At 38.3% G+C, this 17,087-nt stretch overlaps 1 long non-coding RNA gene across 1 annotated transcript in view; it reads left to right on the top strand.

Annotated features, from left to right (window-relative positions):
• The window catches only part of LOC116632195, a 361,778-nt gene that overhangs the window by 80,121 nt on the left and 264,570 nt on the right, over positions 1-17,087 (top strand). Inside the window, exon 3 of the long non-coding RNA XR_004299356.1 lies at positions 8,679-8,769. This is a non-coding gene — a long non-coding RNA (uncharacterized LOC116632195). The remainder of the gene's footprint in view (positions 1-8,678; positions 8,770-17,087) is intronic.

Genomic DNA, 17,087 nt, shown 5'->3' with positions numbered 1-17,087 from the left:
AGCTATCTATTCCACAGGTTTCTAAGTTAGTTTTTATTTCTGTAAGATTTATTTTGGTCCGCTTCACTATAATATTCCTGATTTTTCTTGATTGTGAGGCACTCTCAACGAGCTGTTGCTTTTTTTCTTTTCCTTTTTCTTGCATTGTGTTTCCTTTTAGATTGGACTCTGACAGTTTTAAAAATGTGTTGTTCATTTCTTTTATCCATTTCTGTGGTATACTTGCTTACTTGCTAAATATTTTCTTTCTCTCATCTCACTCTGCCAAAACCTTTGTTTGTTGTTATATCATGTGGATTAATTCTCCTTGATTCCATGACTACTATGTCTGAAACCCATCTTTTACCCTCTACCCACCTATAGTTTGTGACTTGAGATGTGACTTTTTGGTCCACTTGGGAGGAAGAGCTTTGCTGGAATTATATGTAGCTTCTGTTTGATATCCTGGACACTTCTTACACTTCTTAGTTTATGTGAGATGGTATGAACTAGAGTTGTCTGTACCTAGCTAGAGGGAATATCATGATCCTTTGGCAGAAGACTTGGGTGCCTCAAATCACTCCCCCTAGCTCATCATGCAATACTTGTAAATGGCTAGAGGCTTTTATTCTGTAGGGGTTGAGCCTCTGCTTTTCCTAGACTACCTACTTATCATGTTTATCCATTGATCTTCAAATTGGTGGGTATTGATGAGATTTTTGGAGATTTCCTTGACTCACATTCTCTCCGGAAATGATGCACACATGTTATAACACAAACATTGCTGTAGCAGAATTCTTTCCTTGGTCCAGATTTTTCAAAGATTATGGCATGAAATTTGACTTCTAACTTGGTTTGTTTTGCAGATGTTGAAATTTCTATTTGCTTATTTCTACTTTTCAAAATTTTGTCTAATTTTGAGGGATGTAGATTTTGTAATCCTGCATTGTTATCTAGAAATCTCCTTTTATTTTTTATGTTTCTTTTTAAGGTATCATTTTAAGTAATCTCTACACCCAACGTGGGGCTTGAACTTATAACTCTGTGATCAAGAGTTGCATGCCCTACCGACTGAGCCAGCCAGGTACCCCAGAATTCTCCTTTTAAATGATACATTTCTGGAAAAAGAGACATCCATATGAACAGTAAAATCCCCATATTGTAAAGCAAACAAATGCTTAGAAAAACAATTGTAAAATAATGAGTAATATATTTTGTTAGGGCTTTACTGGTTATTTTATTCTCTATTTTATAATTTTCTCTGTTTTTCAAATTTATTTTTCTGAGTATTTGCTGCTTTGATTGTCCAAACAAAAACTGAATTATTTTGGATATACATAAAATTCCTCAATCATATCAGAACAAATAAAAAATAATAATTACTTGCATTTTGCAGGATTCAATTATGTTTTAAGCTCGATGTAAAATGTTGACTGACTGGTAGAACCTTGTTAATGAAGTCTATTAAGTATATAGTATGCAGAAAGTTTAAACACAATAGTATGCAGATATGAGAAATTCTGAGGAATGTGAAACCTCAAACGACTTTTACAAATATCAAAATTTATTCAATTATATACCTAGCGCTCATTCCATCGGAAATCAATTCTGTTTAATTCCCCTTATTTCCTGAGTCTCTGTACTTGAGGATATTCATGTAAGTTGTTACCTTGCACCACTACGTTTCTTTAGGAACTGTGATTTTCAGATTTCTGGTTTCCATAGACCAGGCCCATTTTAAAATCCGTTTTGGAATTGTTAGAATATTGCCAACATTTTGTTCTTCCAAGCTCCAAAATGAAACAAAATATGACTAACATCTCTTTTTACCACCTTAAAGAAAAATGGTATATACCTGAATAATCCCCAATAATTATAGGCTTTGAAACACAAGACCTATTTTCCACATTTGGTTCCCCTCACTTAAAAAAAGTTTGAAATAGGACACTTTGTGACTCTCCCCAGAAGTTAAAGTTTCAGTATTCAAAAGTGAAGTGCTGGTTTAAGATTAAAATGATGCTGGGGCACCTGGGTGGCTCAGTTGGTTAAGCGTCCGACTCTTGATTTTGGCTCAGGTCATGATCTCAGGGGTGTGAGATGGAGCCTTAGTGTGGATTGAGCTCTGCGCTGGGCTCTGTGCTGGATGTGAAGCCTGCTTAAGGGTCTCTCTCCCTCTGCCCCACCCCAAACCCGTCTCTCTCTTAAAAAAGAAAAAAATAGATTAAGATGATGCTAATAGTAAGTTGTGGAGTTGTGACTGTTAAAAAAGCTTATAGCTTTGTCACAAGCTATTGGATTATAGGATAAGTACAGTAAGAAGTATGGGGCTCTTGAGCACATTGTTGCAATGTAAGGTATATTACATGTAACACAGCACTTTCTGCATTAGGAGGTGAGAGATGTATATCTTGGTTTAATTGGAAACATCCTTTTCCCCTAGAAAAGATGATTCACATACCCCACTGGGTAGAGCACACTCACAATTCAAGATACAAAATGGACTTAGCGCAGTCACAGAAACAATGAGGAACTGAATCGACTGCAGGCTTATCATTTCAATTCATTACCAAATGAAAGTTAGGCCTGGACTATTTCATTTTGGATTGCTTTTTGCAATCTCATAATCTCTTTAATGGAAGTGATTTGTTAATAAAACAGTGGTAATGAAACAGAAGTATCTGTTTACAACAGTCCCCTTATATTTCTTGTGCTTATGCCTGCTTTCATTATTCATAGAGAAAGGTACACAATTTGGTCTGGTATATATCAGTAATAGAAAGCCACTTAGGAGGATAGGAAAGGACATCATCAATAGAGTATAATCTCTGTTTCTGGAATCATTATTGCCCTCTTTGGAGTGCTTTTTCAACCTCAAAGGCAATGGATCTTGAAGCAAGCTAAAAGCTATAATAAAAACATATTTTACCTTTAGTCCTTTAAACAATATCTCTTTGATCTAAATGGGCTCTCTGCTTAAGCAATTAGCACTTAAGTTTTTCTCATTTCTTGCCTTGGGAACCTATATTCTAGTCTTATCCAATAGTAAAATTCTAGAAACAAAAAATTCTCTTTTAAAGATAAATGAATTATTTTTCTTCATGTGGCAAAATCCCTTTATAACACAACTGATGTTGCAATATCTTGTTGTGTCTTGCATAAAAGTCTGAATTCTCTTAAAATTAGTGGACAGTTACTGATAGAGGGGTGGTAAAAGCCTTATCCAGGATATTGAGACAAGTTATATTAATTAAAACTGGGGCAGAGAGGAGAAGACTTTTGATCTAAAGCATTAAGAAGATTAATAGATTTTTTATTTTTGAAATGGCATCTCAGAACTAAAAATCATATGGGAATCTTATATTCCTGCATGATTCCCCAATCAAGGATTTTCTATATAGTACAACATTTCCAACCTTGCCAGTCTATAGATAGTGTTGCCTGTTGGCCGTGATGTGATTCCCAACTCCACTACGTAGCTGGTGACATATAACCCTCTTCAGGCAGTTTCCTCATATCTAAAATAGAACTAATGATTAATTCCTATAATAAATGGATTTTTATGGTTAAATTAGATAATTTATCAGAGCACAAAATCTGAAATAAACATTCATTTAACATAAACTTATCAATAGCATATTTCAAGGAGGTGTGAACTCACCATTTACAATGATGTTTCAGGATACTTAAGTCATTCAATTCATAAGTATTGCACCTTATATAATTTTCAATCTCCAGCACTTAAGATGTCATAGACAGGCAGAGACACAGAACTATCCCACTAGAATATCTGTGGGAAGGGAGGGGGCATTTGTCTATGGAAGAATAGTGGAATGTTCTTATGAACCTTCTGCATAATCTGCCAGATGCAAGTGAGTGGCTTAAACTCTTCAGGTCATTTCCTGTTGCTGAGAGCTCAGAGCAAGATCAGCTACATACTTTGTGGGGCTCAATGCAAAATGAAAATGTAGGATCCTTTTCAAACAGCAGGAAATAAGTGCTAGTAAAAGTACTAAAATATAAAATTCTTTTCTTCCGGCAGTCTTTCTCCCTCTTTCTCAACCTAAGATAAGGATGCAAATATAGATATAAATACATAGTTTTAAATTTATTGTTTACTTGCATGTTCTTTGGGCAGGAGGATACCTGGAGGGTGATTGCAGACATTCCCAGGCCCCTCAGGGCCCTGTCCCGTGACTGAGTGTGCTTGCATGGCTCACCATATGCTGGGTCCCCACCTCTGGCCAGGCTCCAGACCAACATGCCGAATTCATTGAGCAGGGAAGTCAGGCCAGAACCACAAAGGGCCCTAAGACCCCTGCTTCTGGAAGCACTAGCTACCTAGCTCAGGGTGAGTGAGAGACCACTGTGGAATGTTCCAAGGCTCTGCCATCTAGGGAGGAGTGATCACCACCGAGTCCCACCAGGGTGAAGGTGCCTGACCACCCTCTAGATGCTCATGACCAGGCCCTAGCTGGTGACAGAGGGCCAGTGCTATCGTTGGGCAGGCAGGAGAGGAGGAGGCTGAGAAGTGGTCCAGCAGAGGTGGAGGGGGATGGGACTGCAGGTAAGGAGACATTCTAAGTCCCTGAACTCTGTACCCCTGGGCATCTGAGGAGGCAAATCTGATTATTCCTAGTGTTTAGGATGTGCCTCCCTGGAGCATTAAGAAGAGTTGGGATGTGCCTTTTTCATTTCAGTTTGAAAAAATATCGGTTTCTTTTTTTAAAAATTTTATTTGTGAATAAAAATCAAGCAATATCCTCTGAATGAGGATTGTTTGGAGTAAATTCTCTTTGCAGGTGTATGCCGACCTGATCATGATTTGGTTCCCCAGCCAGTCTCATACTGCCTTTTGGATCGACCAATAGGGAAATTTGTGTTTATTACCCAACTGATTTTCCTGACTGCCATTCCTACTGCCCTATTGACTAATGTGACTAAAGGCTTTTCCTCCTGTTTCAGTAGATAGCCTATTAGGATTCTCTGTATGATTTAATTAAATAAGGCGCTCCCCAGAATTCAAAGACAAAGTCAATTGACATTGAAACAATTAGAAATACGCATAAAATATGTGAAATTAGGTGGAAAGATTTCACGGGCACTGTTTCTTTTACTTTTCTCCATAGAGAAGTCTGTTCCTTCTTTCATCCCCCACATGCTTCTTACTGAGGGTGAGGATGGGAATGCATCTTCCTCTCATGATCAAAAAGCCTCCTTCTTTAATGCTCAGGATATTGTTTTCTTACATCCCACCCACTCTTAGCCAATGCTGTCCATATATTCTTTTGAGAATTTGACAACTAACTCGGGGTCCTCCTTCTCCTTCAGTTTTCTCAAGTTATCCTGGAAACCTCAGGGCTGTTCGCATGATGAATCCAGCACCTTGCCTGTTTGATTTTACTGGTGAATCTCTATTCCACTTCATCAGCAACCCACACCTAAGGGGTCACACAGGACAGCCAGTCATAACTGAGTTTTTTCAGTTGTGAAATCTTGGAGTCCATTGCTCCACTTTTACAGTTTTCTGTTTCTTCAGATTTCTCACCAGCTTGCTCTCCTTACTTTTGCTCTTCCACACCCTTATAATTCCCAGTCCTTTGCTTTATTTCTCTGGATGCTACTAGTCCTTACTGTGTTCCCTTTCTTCCTTGGGCTGTCACCTTAATCTTACCTGATTTCTGTTTCATCACCACCACCTTGCAAAATTTCAACTTTGATTCTGTTCACACCATCCTTCTCTGTTTCTGTGCTTTGTAAGGGGCATAATAGAATGAAGGGGGAAAAATCTAACTCTAGGATCGAGTTTTACTTCAAATTTATAGTTTCAGGTCTTTAGCTGAGCAGGACCTTCATTGTCCCCAGGATTTATTGTTTATTTAAATTCAAATATAAAATTGTTGGGGCACCTGGGTGGCTCGGTTGGTTAAGTGTCTGACTTCGGCTCAGGTCATGATCTTGGGGTCCTGCGATTGAGCCCTGCAGTGGGCTCCGCATTGAGCAGGGAGTCTGCTTGTCCCTCTCTCTCTCTCTGCCCCTCCCCCTGTTCATTTTCTTTCTCTCAAATAAATAAAATCTTAAAAAAAAAAAGAAAACAAATATAAAATTATGTACCCAGCTTTTTCTCCCATTCCCTGTATGTACATGCTCATATTTTTGTCACTTTCCTCTGCACTTAATTCTATTTAAGCATTCATTCAACAAACTGCTTTCCTACTTCACAGAAAATCTAGAAGCTAATTGCCAAGATTCCATATATTCATTCCTCCTTCCTTTTCAAACTACAAAGTTATGTATGTCTCCACCAGTTCTTTCTCTCACCATTCAAACTCTGGCATGAACACTCTGGTCTCTCTTTGGGAGTTGTGCTCCATCAGTCATCCCTTCTATTTTTATCTTTAACAATATCATATCATTTGGCCCCTCTCCTCTAACATATAAGCAAATGATAATTTCCCCTACCTTATAAATATGGAAAACAAAAACTTCATTTCTCATACCATTATACTACCTATTATCCTTTCTTTCTCTAGTTTACGGCTGAAATTTATGAAAGAATATTCTATATGGGCTATCACAATGCTTACATCCCACTTATAAGTAAACATTCACTTTTACTTCATTTCCAAACATACTGTAACTGGGGACTCCAAAGATATCTTAAGGACATTTTCTTGTCTGACTCTACTTATCTGAGGCATTTGGCATCATTGATTATCCCTGTCTTCTTGATTCAACTTAAACTTTTGCTATTCACCCTTATCTGAGAAAAAAAATTACTGGAAGGAATTAATAGGATTACAAAGGATAATATAGTAAATTTGAAGCTATAGGAACTCTCCAAAATGGGAAAAAGAAAAAAAAGGAGAGAATAAAAAGTACATATAGACCTGTGGGACAACTTCAAGTAGCCTAATATATTGACTTTCCTAAAAGAGAGTGGGAAACAGAACATTTATTTGTCACCAAAAATATTCCTAATTTGATGAAAATTATTAACTCATAGATTCTAGGAACTAAGTAAACCCCAGACATATACACATGAATTTCAACTTCTGCATATTTGTGGAGGACTGTCAACTAAGGAATACACCATTTTATTTTTTATTTTTTAAAAATTTAAAAGATTTATTTATTCATTTTGGGGGGGGGCAGAGGGAATGTGAGAGAGAGAAATTCAAGCCGACTCTGCCCTGAGCACCAGTGGGAGGCAGGCTTGATCTCACTACCCTGAGATCATGACCTGAGCCGAAACCAGGAGTCCCAGGCGTAACCCACTATGCCACCCAGGTGCCCCCCGAAGACAGGCTTTTCGATCAATTACTGTTTTATGTAATGGACAACCTATTAGACATCTTTACCTGGATGCCCCGTGTTAGACTTTAAAGACAATATGGCTACTCCTTTACCTATTTGTTTGTCAACCAGCATTTACTGAGATGCTGATAAGTTCCAGACACGGCAATAGGGATCAGAATTACAAAATTGAAAAGAATGGTTCCTGACCTCTAGGTGTCTACACAAGGCAGACAAGGTATTTAAGATGCGATGTGTTAAATTCCATCATGGTGATGACTAAAAGGTAAAAAGTACCACAGATGAAGGCATAACTGAATCGGACTGGGAGAATCAGCCAAATGTACTATTATTTCAATTAAATGCTGTAAGTTGCACATTGACTGTTGTATTCAGAAAGTCATTTGTGAGAGCTCTGCGGCAGGGCTTTGCAAGTGGAGCGTCTTGCGACCCTGGCTGCTTCAGCCACCAGAGGGCGCTCATTCCCGGCCGGAAATTCATCTGCTCCCGCGGGAGGCCCCGTTGCGGCAGGCTGCACGACTCTTGTTGGAGTGTGGACAAGGTGCCCGGCCCCAGGTGGTTCGGGGGAGAAAGGCGAAGGCTGCATGGGGGCACTCTGAGGGAAGGGTACCTGAGAACAAAATCTAGGGGCCAAGACTGAGTCAAAGGATGGCCCCGGGAAATGTGGGGCGGGGGCTGGGAGACGTGGGTAGGTGGACGCGGGCTCCTCGGGCTCGTGGTGGGGGGTGCTTTTAGAGGCGGTGGTCTTGGCCTGAGGAGATTTCTTAGGCATCGAGAGAGGCGAGGAGGTCCTGAGAGTATAGAAGTGAGAGGAGGAAGCTTATGTCTGGAGAGACGCCCGCCAGTAGCTGGGAAGAGTCCTGCCTGAGTCCAAAGCGTTTGGGGGAGGGGGGTGAGAGAAGAAATTTGTTAGAGAGAGAGAGAGAGATCATTTGTAACTTAGTTAAAACATATTCATTAAAAGAGTAGCGACATAAGTCAGATTACAGTAGGATGACTAGAATAGGATATAAAGAAATGGAAACAGGAAATACAAATTACTTTTTCTTTGTGGGTAGTTATGTAGGAAGGTTAGAAATGGGCTGATCACCAGATCAGAAAGTAGAGATGACACATAAGGGGAGAACCATAATTTTGCATAAACATTATGGGATGGAGAGTGGTAGTGCTCACCAATATCTGAATTCCCTTCTTCCTTGCAACTCTTACCCTACATCCGGCTACAAACCCTTGCCTTTAGTGGGGCCATAGGACTGACTTCTGATCAGAGAAATTTGGGCAGAAATTATGCTCAACACTACCAGATATGACCTCTAAAATCTCTTATGGACTCTTCTGTATTCTTTATAAAATTAAAATAATTCTTGTTCTCTCATGTGGTGCAGATGATCCAGAAGACTTGGTGAAATGGTGGAGCGCAAGGGGGAAAAAGCCTTGGTCTCTTAACCACAGTGTGGAAGCTTATCTACGGACACGGTACTGTGACATGACTATCTTTAAATTTAATTTCTATTTCTTTAAGCCTGGGGATATTTGCTTTGCAATATTTCAGGTTGCAGCAGTTTTTCAAAACCAGAGCTTCTAAACTCTTTGAAGGGTTTTAATAATTCCTTAACATGTTTTATTGGGATGTCCAAGTATATTCTTTTATTTACTTGTGATTTATTGCCTCTGGATCCCAAAGTCCCCAGAATTAACATTCGTGCAGTTGGGTGCAGAGAGACAAGCCAGCCCCTGTGTACTGCCCCCACCAGAAGTCACTCCTCTCCCTCCCCTTCGTTCACTGCCACCCATCTGCTGTTTCTGCACCTGCTGCTGTGGATCTGTACCCAGGTCCTGGCCAGCTTTTTCTCTCAGAGCCCCAGGAGTCCTGGAGAGGGCTAGGCAGGCGCATGTTGCTTTGACAAGCCCACCTGTGCTAGTTGCTGCCAAGTGTATCTTTTTTGCTCATAGACAAGGTCTACTGTTACAGAGGATCTCACTTAGAAACATAGGTCCTGAGATGAAAGTATGTAAGAATTTCAAGAAGGCAACAGCAGAGCGTTAAACCAACTGTGGAGATCCCTTCTGGGCATGGAACCTTGTACAACTGAGCAGATCGCCCGGAAACGGAGCCGTTGAAATTCCAGAGGTGGTTCAGGTTTAGGTGCTCTTTGATCCAGAGGTTTATAATGTCAGGTTTTCATTCTATTTTTCTCTGCAGTTTTCTCTGATTTCTCACTCTGAGTTATTTCCTGTATTGGTTCCATCCTTTGACTAGCTTCCTGCCTGGAAGAAAAATGATCTCTTATGAGTGTATTAGGTAGTCCTAAGCAAAATTGTATTTTTGTTCCAGATATCTCATTCCATGTCTTGAGATTCTCACCAGTCAATTAGGCATGGGTTACATGGCATGTGCTTAGGGGATAGGCTACCTGATTGGCTTAGTGTAGCTTATGTGCTTCACCACTGTAGTAAGGTTTCCTGGAACCAGTGGCTCCCAGCATGATAACTAAGGACTTTTGAAAAGTAGGAATTGATACTATGGAAGAAATCAGAAATGTCCACAAAACATTTCTTGAGTTAATGATTGACAGATTGGAATACTTTATCCTGGGACAGGTTTTGTAAATATGCTTCTTGTTTCCAAAGTCTTAACTGAAATTGTAACTAGGATCATATAAGCTGCTCTCTAGGTAAATATCATATGACAATTGTTAAAAAACTGTGATGAGAAACATCTGTCTATTTAGGGATATTGAAAAGAAGCACTGGGTACAAAAAATGCTCCGTGTTTTTCCAGCACTGCTGGAGGAAGATGTCTCAAGGCTTCAGATGACCAGTACTAGTTACATTCTAGATTTATGTATCTCTGAAGATATAAAGAATAAAATACTAGCCTGATGTAAATATCCTTGAAGCAATGGAAACATTTCCTATAACTGTTCTGTGGTTAGTGGACAGATTCTCTTATATGATTTGGTTTGCGTAATAAAACTGCACACCGGGAGGAAGTGGTATATACAAATTAATAGTAACTACTAATAAATTATCAATCTAGCTTAAAATAAGCCTTTTAAAAGAGTTCTGAGGTGTTCCATCTCCCAAGAAACTGAATTTCATTCAGGAATTGAAAAACCAAAGAAAAGAACAAAATTTAAAACCAGGTAAACAAAAAGATCTTGATGATGGTCTTAGCTTGTATAGCTGAGGATCTGACCCCTGGTAACTTCATGCATTTGTTTGTCCATTAATTAGTTAATTAATTAATATCACACATTGGGCACTCTAATATTCTCAGATTTGTGCTGAGATGCAAAGATAAGGCTAATGTGATGGAGTGGACCTTTGATCATTGGGCCCCAAATCTTGTTTTCTCATTGTCTTAACAATAAAACCTAGCCATTGTCCCTGATTCCTATGCTTCACCACCAAATTGCAAAAATGCTATTATATAAGTTTAGCTATGAGAATATATACTTTAACTTATACATTAAATAGGAAAAACAGGCATGGAATGAAGAAAATTTTAATGTATTTGTTTTGATTATTAAATAACGCAGCATATAACTTGATTAATTTCAAAGGCATTTATTTTTTACTATGATAGCCACTGAATTTCGCTTTTGAGGGCTACGTTATTTTTACAAAATAGATTATTAGATTATAATTCCCCTCCTCAAGTCATTTTTGGTTTGGGTTTTCAATTAGCAAGACAAGCAATTACTACTGTTGAATCTGGCAGCTAGCCACTGTTTTTAATTGAAATGGTATTTTGCAAAATAAAGAGCATGAAGTTATTCAAGGAAGTGGTGTTGATGTGTTAACGGGAGCGAAGTATAAGGAATGGTGATTATATATTTTTAACATGCTAAAAGTGTTCCAAATTAACAGTTGGTAAAATTGTTATGAATGTTGCAGCAAATTCATCTACTTCTTGGAGAAACTTGAATAATATGAGGGCACTTGCAAAGATGGTTTTTAAAAGAGACAAACAGATCATAACAACATCACAGGAAAGCAGGGACTTAGTTTAAATAGAAATAGCATGGCTTCAGGGTTAGATTGACCTGGATGATCCCATATTGTCCATCATTTAGGTGAATGACCATGATTAAATACTGTAAACACTATGAAGCTTCAGTTCTCTCACCTCTAGAAACTGGATACCAATTTTACATTACAGATTTTTTGAGTGTGTGTGAAGATTAAATGAGATAATATCTGGAAAACACATATCCCTGTGTCTGGTGTGTAGGTTTTCAATAAATGATAAATGCTGTTTTTATGTTTGCTTATTGGGGGCATGTTGATAGAAATGTATAGAAAAACTGATAACTTGTATGAAGAAGTTTTACATTCTACTGATGTTGTCTATTAATATATATCAGTATTCAAATCTCTCAATATACTTCCCTCAGTTTAATTTAGCTTCTCCTTCTGCTCAGTTTTTTTTTTTTTTTTTTTTTTCTTTCTTGCTTGGTTTTGTTTTGGACTCATCTAGACTGAGTCCAAAGTCAGGATTAAAATCTTGCTAAGCCTATGAAGCCTATGCTGACCTCTGAAGTTCAAGTAAAAGTTCTATTACTTTCTGTAAAAACTATGGACTACACAAAAGAATGATTGATTGCATAATCAAAGTAACCAAAGTCAATTAATTATTAACTTATTAATTAATTCATTTATTTTTTCAACAAATTGTTGTCTTGTGACTGTTATAAGTCAGGAATAATTTGGGGCACTGGAAGATTAATCTTGTTAGTTTAATGGTTTTCAGCCCTGATCTCACATTAGACTCATGTGGGAAAATTTATAAAATACCAGTGCCTGGGCTCTATACCCAGAGATTCTGATTTAACTAATTTGTGTGAAGCTCAGATGTTTTTAAAACCTCCCCATGGCAATTCTAGTACGTAGCTGTGCTTTGAGAGCCACATATTTAAAGTAGTACTTCTCAATCTTGTGAACAATTGTAATCACCAGGGAAGTTTTAGAAAAATACTAATGTCTGGGTACCATTATTACTGGTGTAAGAATCTGCAATGTATGAATGGAGGTCTAGGTCCTTGGATTCCCCACAAGAAGATTTACATGGGGATCTGTGCTGGAATATAGACAGCAGGAAGGAAAGCAGCAAATACAAAGCAGTTTATTAAAGCGAACGTACTCTCAAGGTGAGATAGGGGACAGGTTCTAGTAGGTGGAACTGCCCCCTAGGTTGTTTTGGCTATTATTGGGTCTCCCAGGGCTAGGAGCAGCTGTGAAGTACAGTAGGGTAGTAATGGAGGCTTTTTCCAATCATTTGGGAGACTCCTCCCACAGGTCGGGAGAGGGAGTTTTTGACCCTGTAAGGTTTGTACCTGAACAGTCCTGGCAGCCTTTCTCCGTCCTGGCGGGAGCTGTACTGGCAATGCAGCTGCATTATAATGAGTCTAGGGGTTACCCTGGAGCAGAGGTAGAAGAGGAGAGCGCATGCTCCACACCTGTGGCTCTGGATCGGTCAGCCCCAAGGTCTTGGAAGCCACAAGGTCAGGATGTTGTGCCCCTGGGCTTTTAATGTGTAGCTTATTCATCATGGTGCTTGCCTCTAGCTCTTGTCTGTATCATTCCCCTTCAAGGACTTAGGACTCTGCCTCTGGGCTTTCCTTCCTCTGCTTCTGTCTAGCTTCTACTTAACACCGTCTTGGAGAATTTGATGTAATTGGCAATTTTAATATGCCGACAGAGTTGAGAAGCACTGATTCTGGAAAAGAGCAATGGAGGTTATGAATGAATTGAGTATAAAGTTACTGACATTAGGGGTGTCTAGTTTGGATATCAGGGAAGACTTTTCTGAGACAGTGGCCATTGAACTAAGAACTGAAGCATGGGTAGGCAGCAGGCATTGATGATGTGAACCTAGAAATGGGGGGCGGTTCTTCAGGGGGAATGTATTTAGAGGCCCTGAGGATGCAAAGAATAGCAAGGCATGAAGAGCAGGGAAAAAACTGGCATGAATTGAGGCAGGCCAGGTCGGTTGCTGGATTCGATCAGGAAAGAGTTGTAATCAGTCTTCAATTTTGATAAAGTTTTTCTACCCACAATTTGGCTAATGGGTTAGAAGGGAGAAAAATCATTGCAGATCCATTGGGAAGCTCTTATGATATTCCAAGAGAGAGATGATCATGAATAAGTATAATGTGGTGATAAAGAAAGAGATGGAAAGGTGAATGGATTTAAGAGGTGGAAGCCTTAGGATCTGCTAATTGATTAATTTGGGGGCAGAGAGAAGAAGAGGAAGAAATCAAGAATGCCACACAAGTTTCTGGATTGTGTAACTGAGTGGCACATAATGCCATTTGAAGGGAAACTATTGAGTAAAAATGGATCATGCATTGATTTAATTGACTAACTTTTGGACCATAGTATTATAAATAAGAATAACTACATAAAAAGAGGCAAAAAAAGAAAAAGGAAAAAGAAAGCCTAATCATAATTAGGGTTAGGTTTATAATCTGAAATCTCAAAGTAAAAATATATTTAAAAAAATCAAAATAAAGATATTTGTTGAAGTTTTTCTAATTCTTTGTGAAATGACTAGAGTTTCTTCTGAAAGGGGGAAAAAACCAAATGGGAGATACTATAGTCTTTCTTTGATTTTTGCTTGCATTCCATTCTTTTTTTTTTTGTCATATTAAGTAGATATGAGTAAACATTAGCAAGCTAAATCAGTCTATTCTTTGGAATAGATATATTCCAAACACATATAAACACTATGTTCTGACTATGCTCATAGACAAGGTCTACTGTTTATTATTTTTATTAAAGTGAACGTACTCTCAAGGTGAGATAGGGGACAGGTTCTAGTAGGTGGAACTGGCCCCTAGGTTGTTTTGGCTATTATTGGGTCTCCCAGGGCTAGGAGCAGCTGTGAAGTACAGTAGGGTGGTAATGGAGGCTTTTTCGAATCATTTGGGAGACTCCTCCCACAGGTTGGGAGAGGGAGTTTATATGTGTTTATATGTAGGTGGTATTTTGAAATCTAATTAATGTACTTTTTATTCTTGTTCATTCCTGGGAGTTCCTTTTTCTTTTCCTTCATTTTCCCTACTCATTTTCACATTTTTATTTTGCTTTTTTAAGGTATAATTGACAAAATTGTAAGACATTTAAGAGGTATAATGTGATGATTTGATATAGGTATACATTGGAAAAGGATTTCCCTCCATTGAGTTAATTGATATATCTATCACCTCATATGATGTGACTTTGTTTTTGTTTGGTGAGGACATTTAAGTTCCACTCTTAGGAAATTTCAATTCTATAATACAGTGTTATCAGCGATAGTCATCATGTTAAACATTAGATCCTCATACCATCTTCACACTTTGAATCAGTAACATTCATTGCTTAAGGCAGATTTATCATAGAACAAAGAAAACATTGCTCAGATTTGATTGGAAAATCAGAGATTTTTACACTCATAGTATATCAGTGATAATGAATGCACTGGTTTATAAATTGCCCAAATTAGTTATTCTAAAGATCAGTTATAAAACAGAAGATCATAGGGGAAGGGAGGAAAAAGTAAAACAAGATGAAATCAGAGAGGGAGACAAACCATAGGAGACTCTTAATCATAGGATACAAACTGGGGGTTGCTGGAGGGGAGGGGTTCAGGGATGGGGTAACTGGGTGATGGACATTAAGGAGGGCACATGATGTAATGAACACTGTGTGTTTTATAAGACTGATGATGAATCACTGAACTGTACCTCTGAAACTAATAATACATTATTTGTTAATTAATTGAATTTAAATAAAAAATAAATAAAAATTTAAAAGATAGGGAAAAAAAAAGATCAGTTTTACAATCTATTTTTTTCTATATTAAGGGACTGAACCTTATGAATCTTTAGCATAGGAGTTTTCAAACCAACAGACAGTAAAGTCAATGTAGGAAGCTAATGCAAGAGCAGTTGTCCTGGGCTTGGGAGATCAGTTTATAGGAAATAAGAGAAAAGATTCAAGAATGTACTCCGGTGTTTGCCTGGGGAAGACCTTTTGCCACGTGACTATCTCTTAGAGTTACATTCCTTTGGAAGAGATGGGTAGGGTGGTGATAGAACTACTCAGGTAGATTTGGGAGAATCCCCAAGCCAAAGACTTTTACCTTATTTCTCAAGGTAGAGTCCAATCCTATTAATGAAGACTTGTACCAAGATGAATCTAAGTTGATGGACTTGAAGAAAGCTTCACAGAGTACCATACATTTCAATATGGCTTCAGAAACTACAGCACCTGAATCTCCATGAAAGAGATGTTGTACTACTGGGATAGAGGAGGGTAGTGACCATAAGAAACTAGATTTGGGGATGACAATGGACAGCAGCAACTGTTAGTCAGAAGCACTAACCAGCATCAACCAGAAGGTTGTTGTGGAATGTCTTTAATTTATTATTAATTTGATTAATGTAATATAAATTTTTATTGAGATATATAAGCATAGAAGTACACTGATCTTAAGTGCACTGCTGAAGGAATCTTACATATGTATATCTCTGCATAATGACTGCTCTGGTCATTACATTTCTTCCACCCCAGAATATTCCCCGTGACTCTTGTAATCGATAATCTATCCCTCCCAAATAATTACTATTTTATCATCTTTTGTCGACAGGTAGTTTTGCCGGTTCTTAAAATTCATGTAAAGAACTGTACAGCAAGTTCTCTCTTGTGTCAGGCTTTTTCTCCTCAGAATAATATTTTGAGATGTATCCATGTTTTGATGTGTACTCACTGTTTTTCTTCTCAATTTCTATGTAGTATTCAATTCTATAAATATACTACAATTTATTATTTTTATTCTCCTCTTGATGGACATTTGGATTATTTGCTGGTATTCCTGCCCTTGTGTGATACCCTTCCCTAGAGTGTGAGCTAGATCTAGTGATTGTTTCTGATGAATAGAATATGACACAGATGAGACAATGCTACTTCTATTAGGTTAAAGTTAGAAATGACTGGTACTTCTGTCTTTTTGGCATTCTCTGTTTATTGTCTTACTGTTTTGTATGCACTGATGAATCAAGCTGCCATTTGAAGATCTGGGGTAGCCCGTGGCCAACAGTTAGCAAGAACTAGGGGTTTCAGTCCAGTAGACAGTTAGGAACTGAAAACAGCCACCTCCTATGTTTGGAAGCAGATCCTTCAGCAGTTGAGTCTGTGGGTGATACCAGAGCCATGGTTGACATCTTGATTGTAGCCTTGTAAGAGACTTGGAAACAGAGGGCCCACCTTAGCTGTGCCCACATTTTGGATACACAGAAACTGTGAATTAATAAATATGTGTTGTTTTAAGCCTGTAAGCTTTGGGGGTAATTTGTTATTCAGCAAGAGATAGCTAGTTAAATTGGGCATATTGTTTTATAACTGTCAAGTTTGTTAATACTGTTGTTTAGATTCTTACTGAAACAGGTAAACAACTGGACCAATTACATGAAAATAGGTTTTCTTAAGACTTTGGACATCAGACAGTCACATACAGTGATATTTGAGAGATGGGAAACTAATGAGGTGAAGTTGTGATTGCCCAGTTTAGTGCCTTAAAAAGAGTTTTCAGGCGACATTGAAAGGAGGGGAGACCTACATGGAGCCTAGAAGACTCCCTTATTTGAGGAGCCAGAGCAAACATTCTGGGAAGAACAGGGCAGCTTAAGTCCTCAGAGCAGAATATCCACAAGGAGAAAGGAACAAAGAAAGACAACTCTGGAATCTTCATCGGTTTCCCTCTAGTGTTTGGTGGATGCATTAACAAATGCATGGGATAAAACTAT

Source organism: Phoca vitulina, unplaced genomic scaffold (genome assembly GCF_004348235.1).
Source record: "Phoca vitulina isolate PV1807 unplaced genomic scaffold, GSC_HSeal_1.0 scaffold6, whole genome shotgun sequence".
In the NCBI taxonomy this organism is placed as follows: domain Eukaryota; kingdom Metazoa; phylum Chordata; class Mammalia; order Carnivora; family Phocidae; genus Phoca; species Phoca vitulina.
This window is presented reverse-complemented; position numbering and strand designations above follow the sequence as displayed.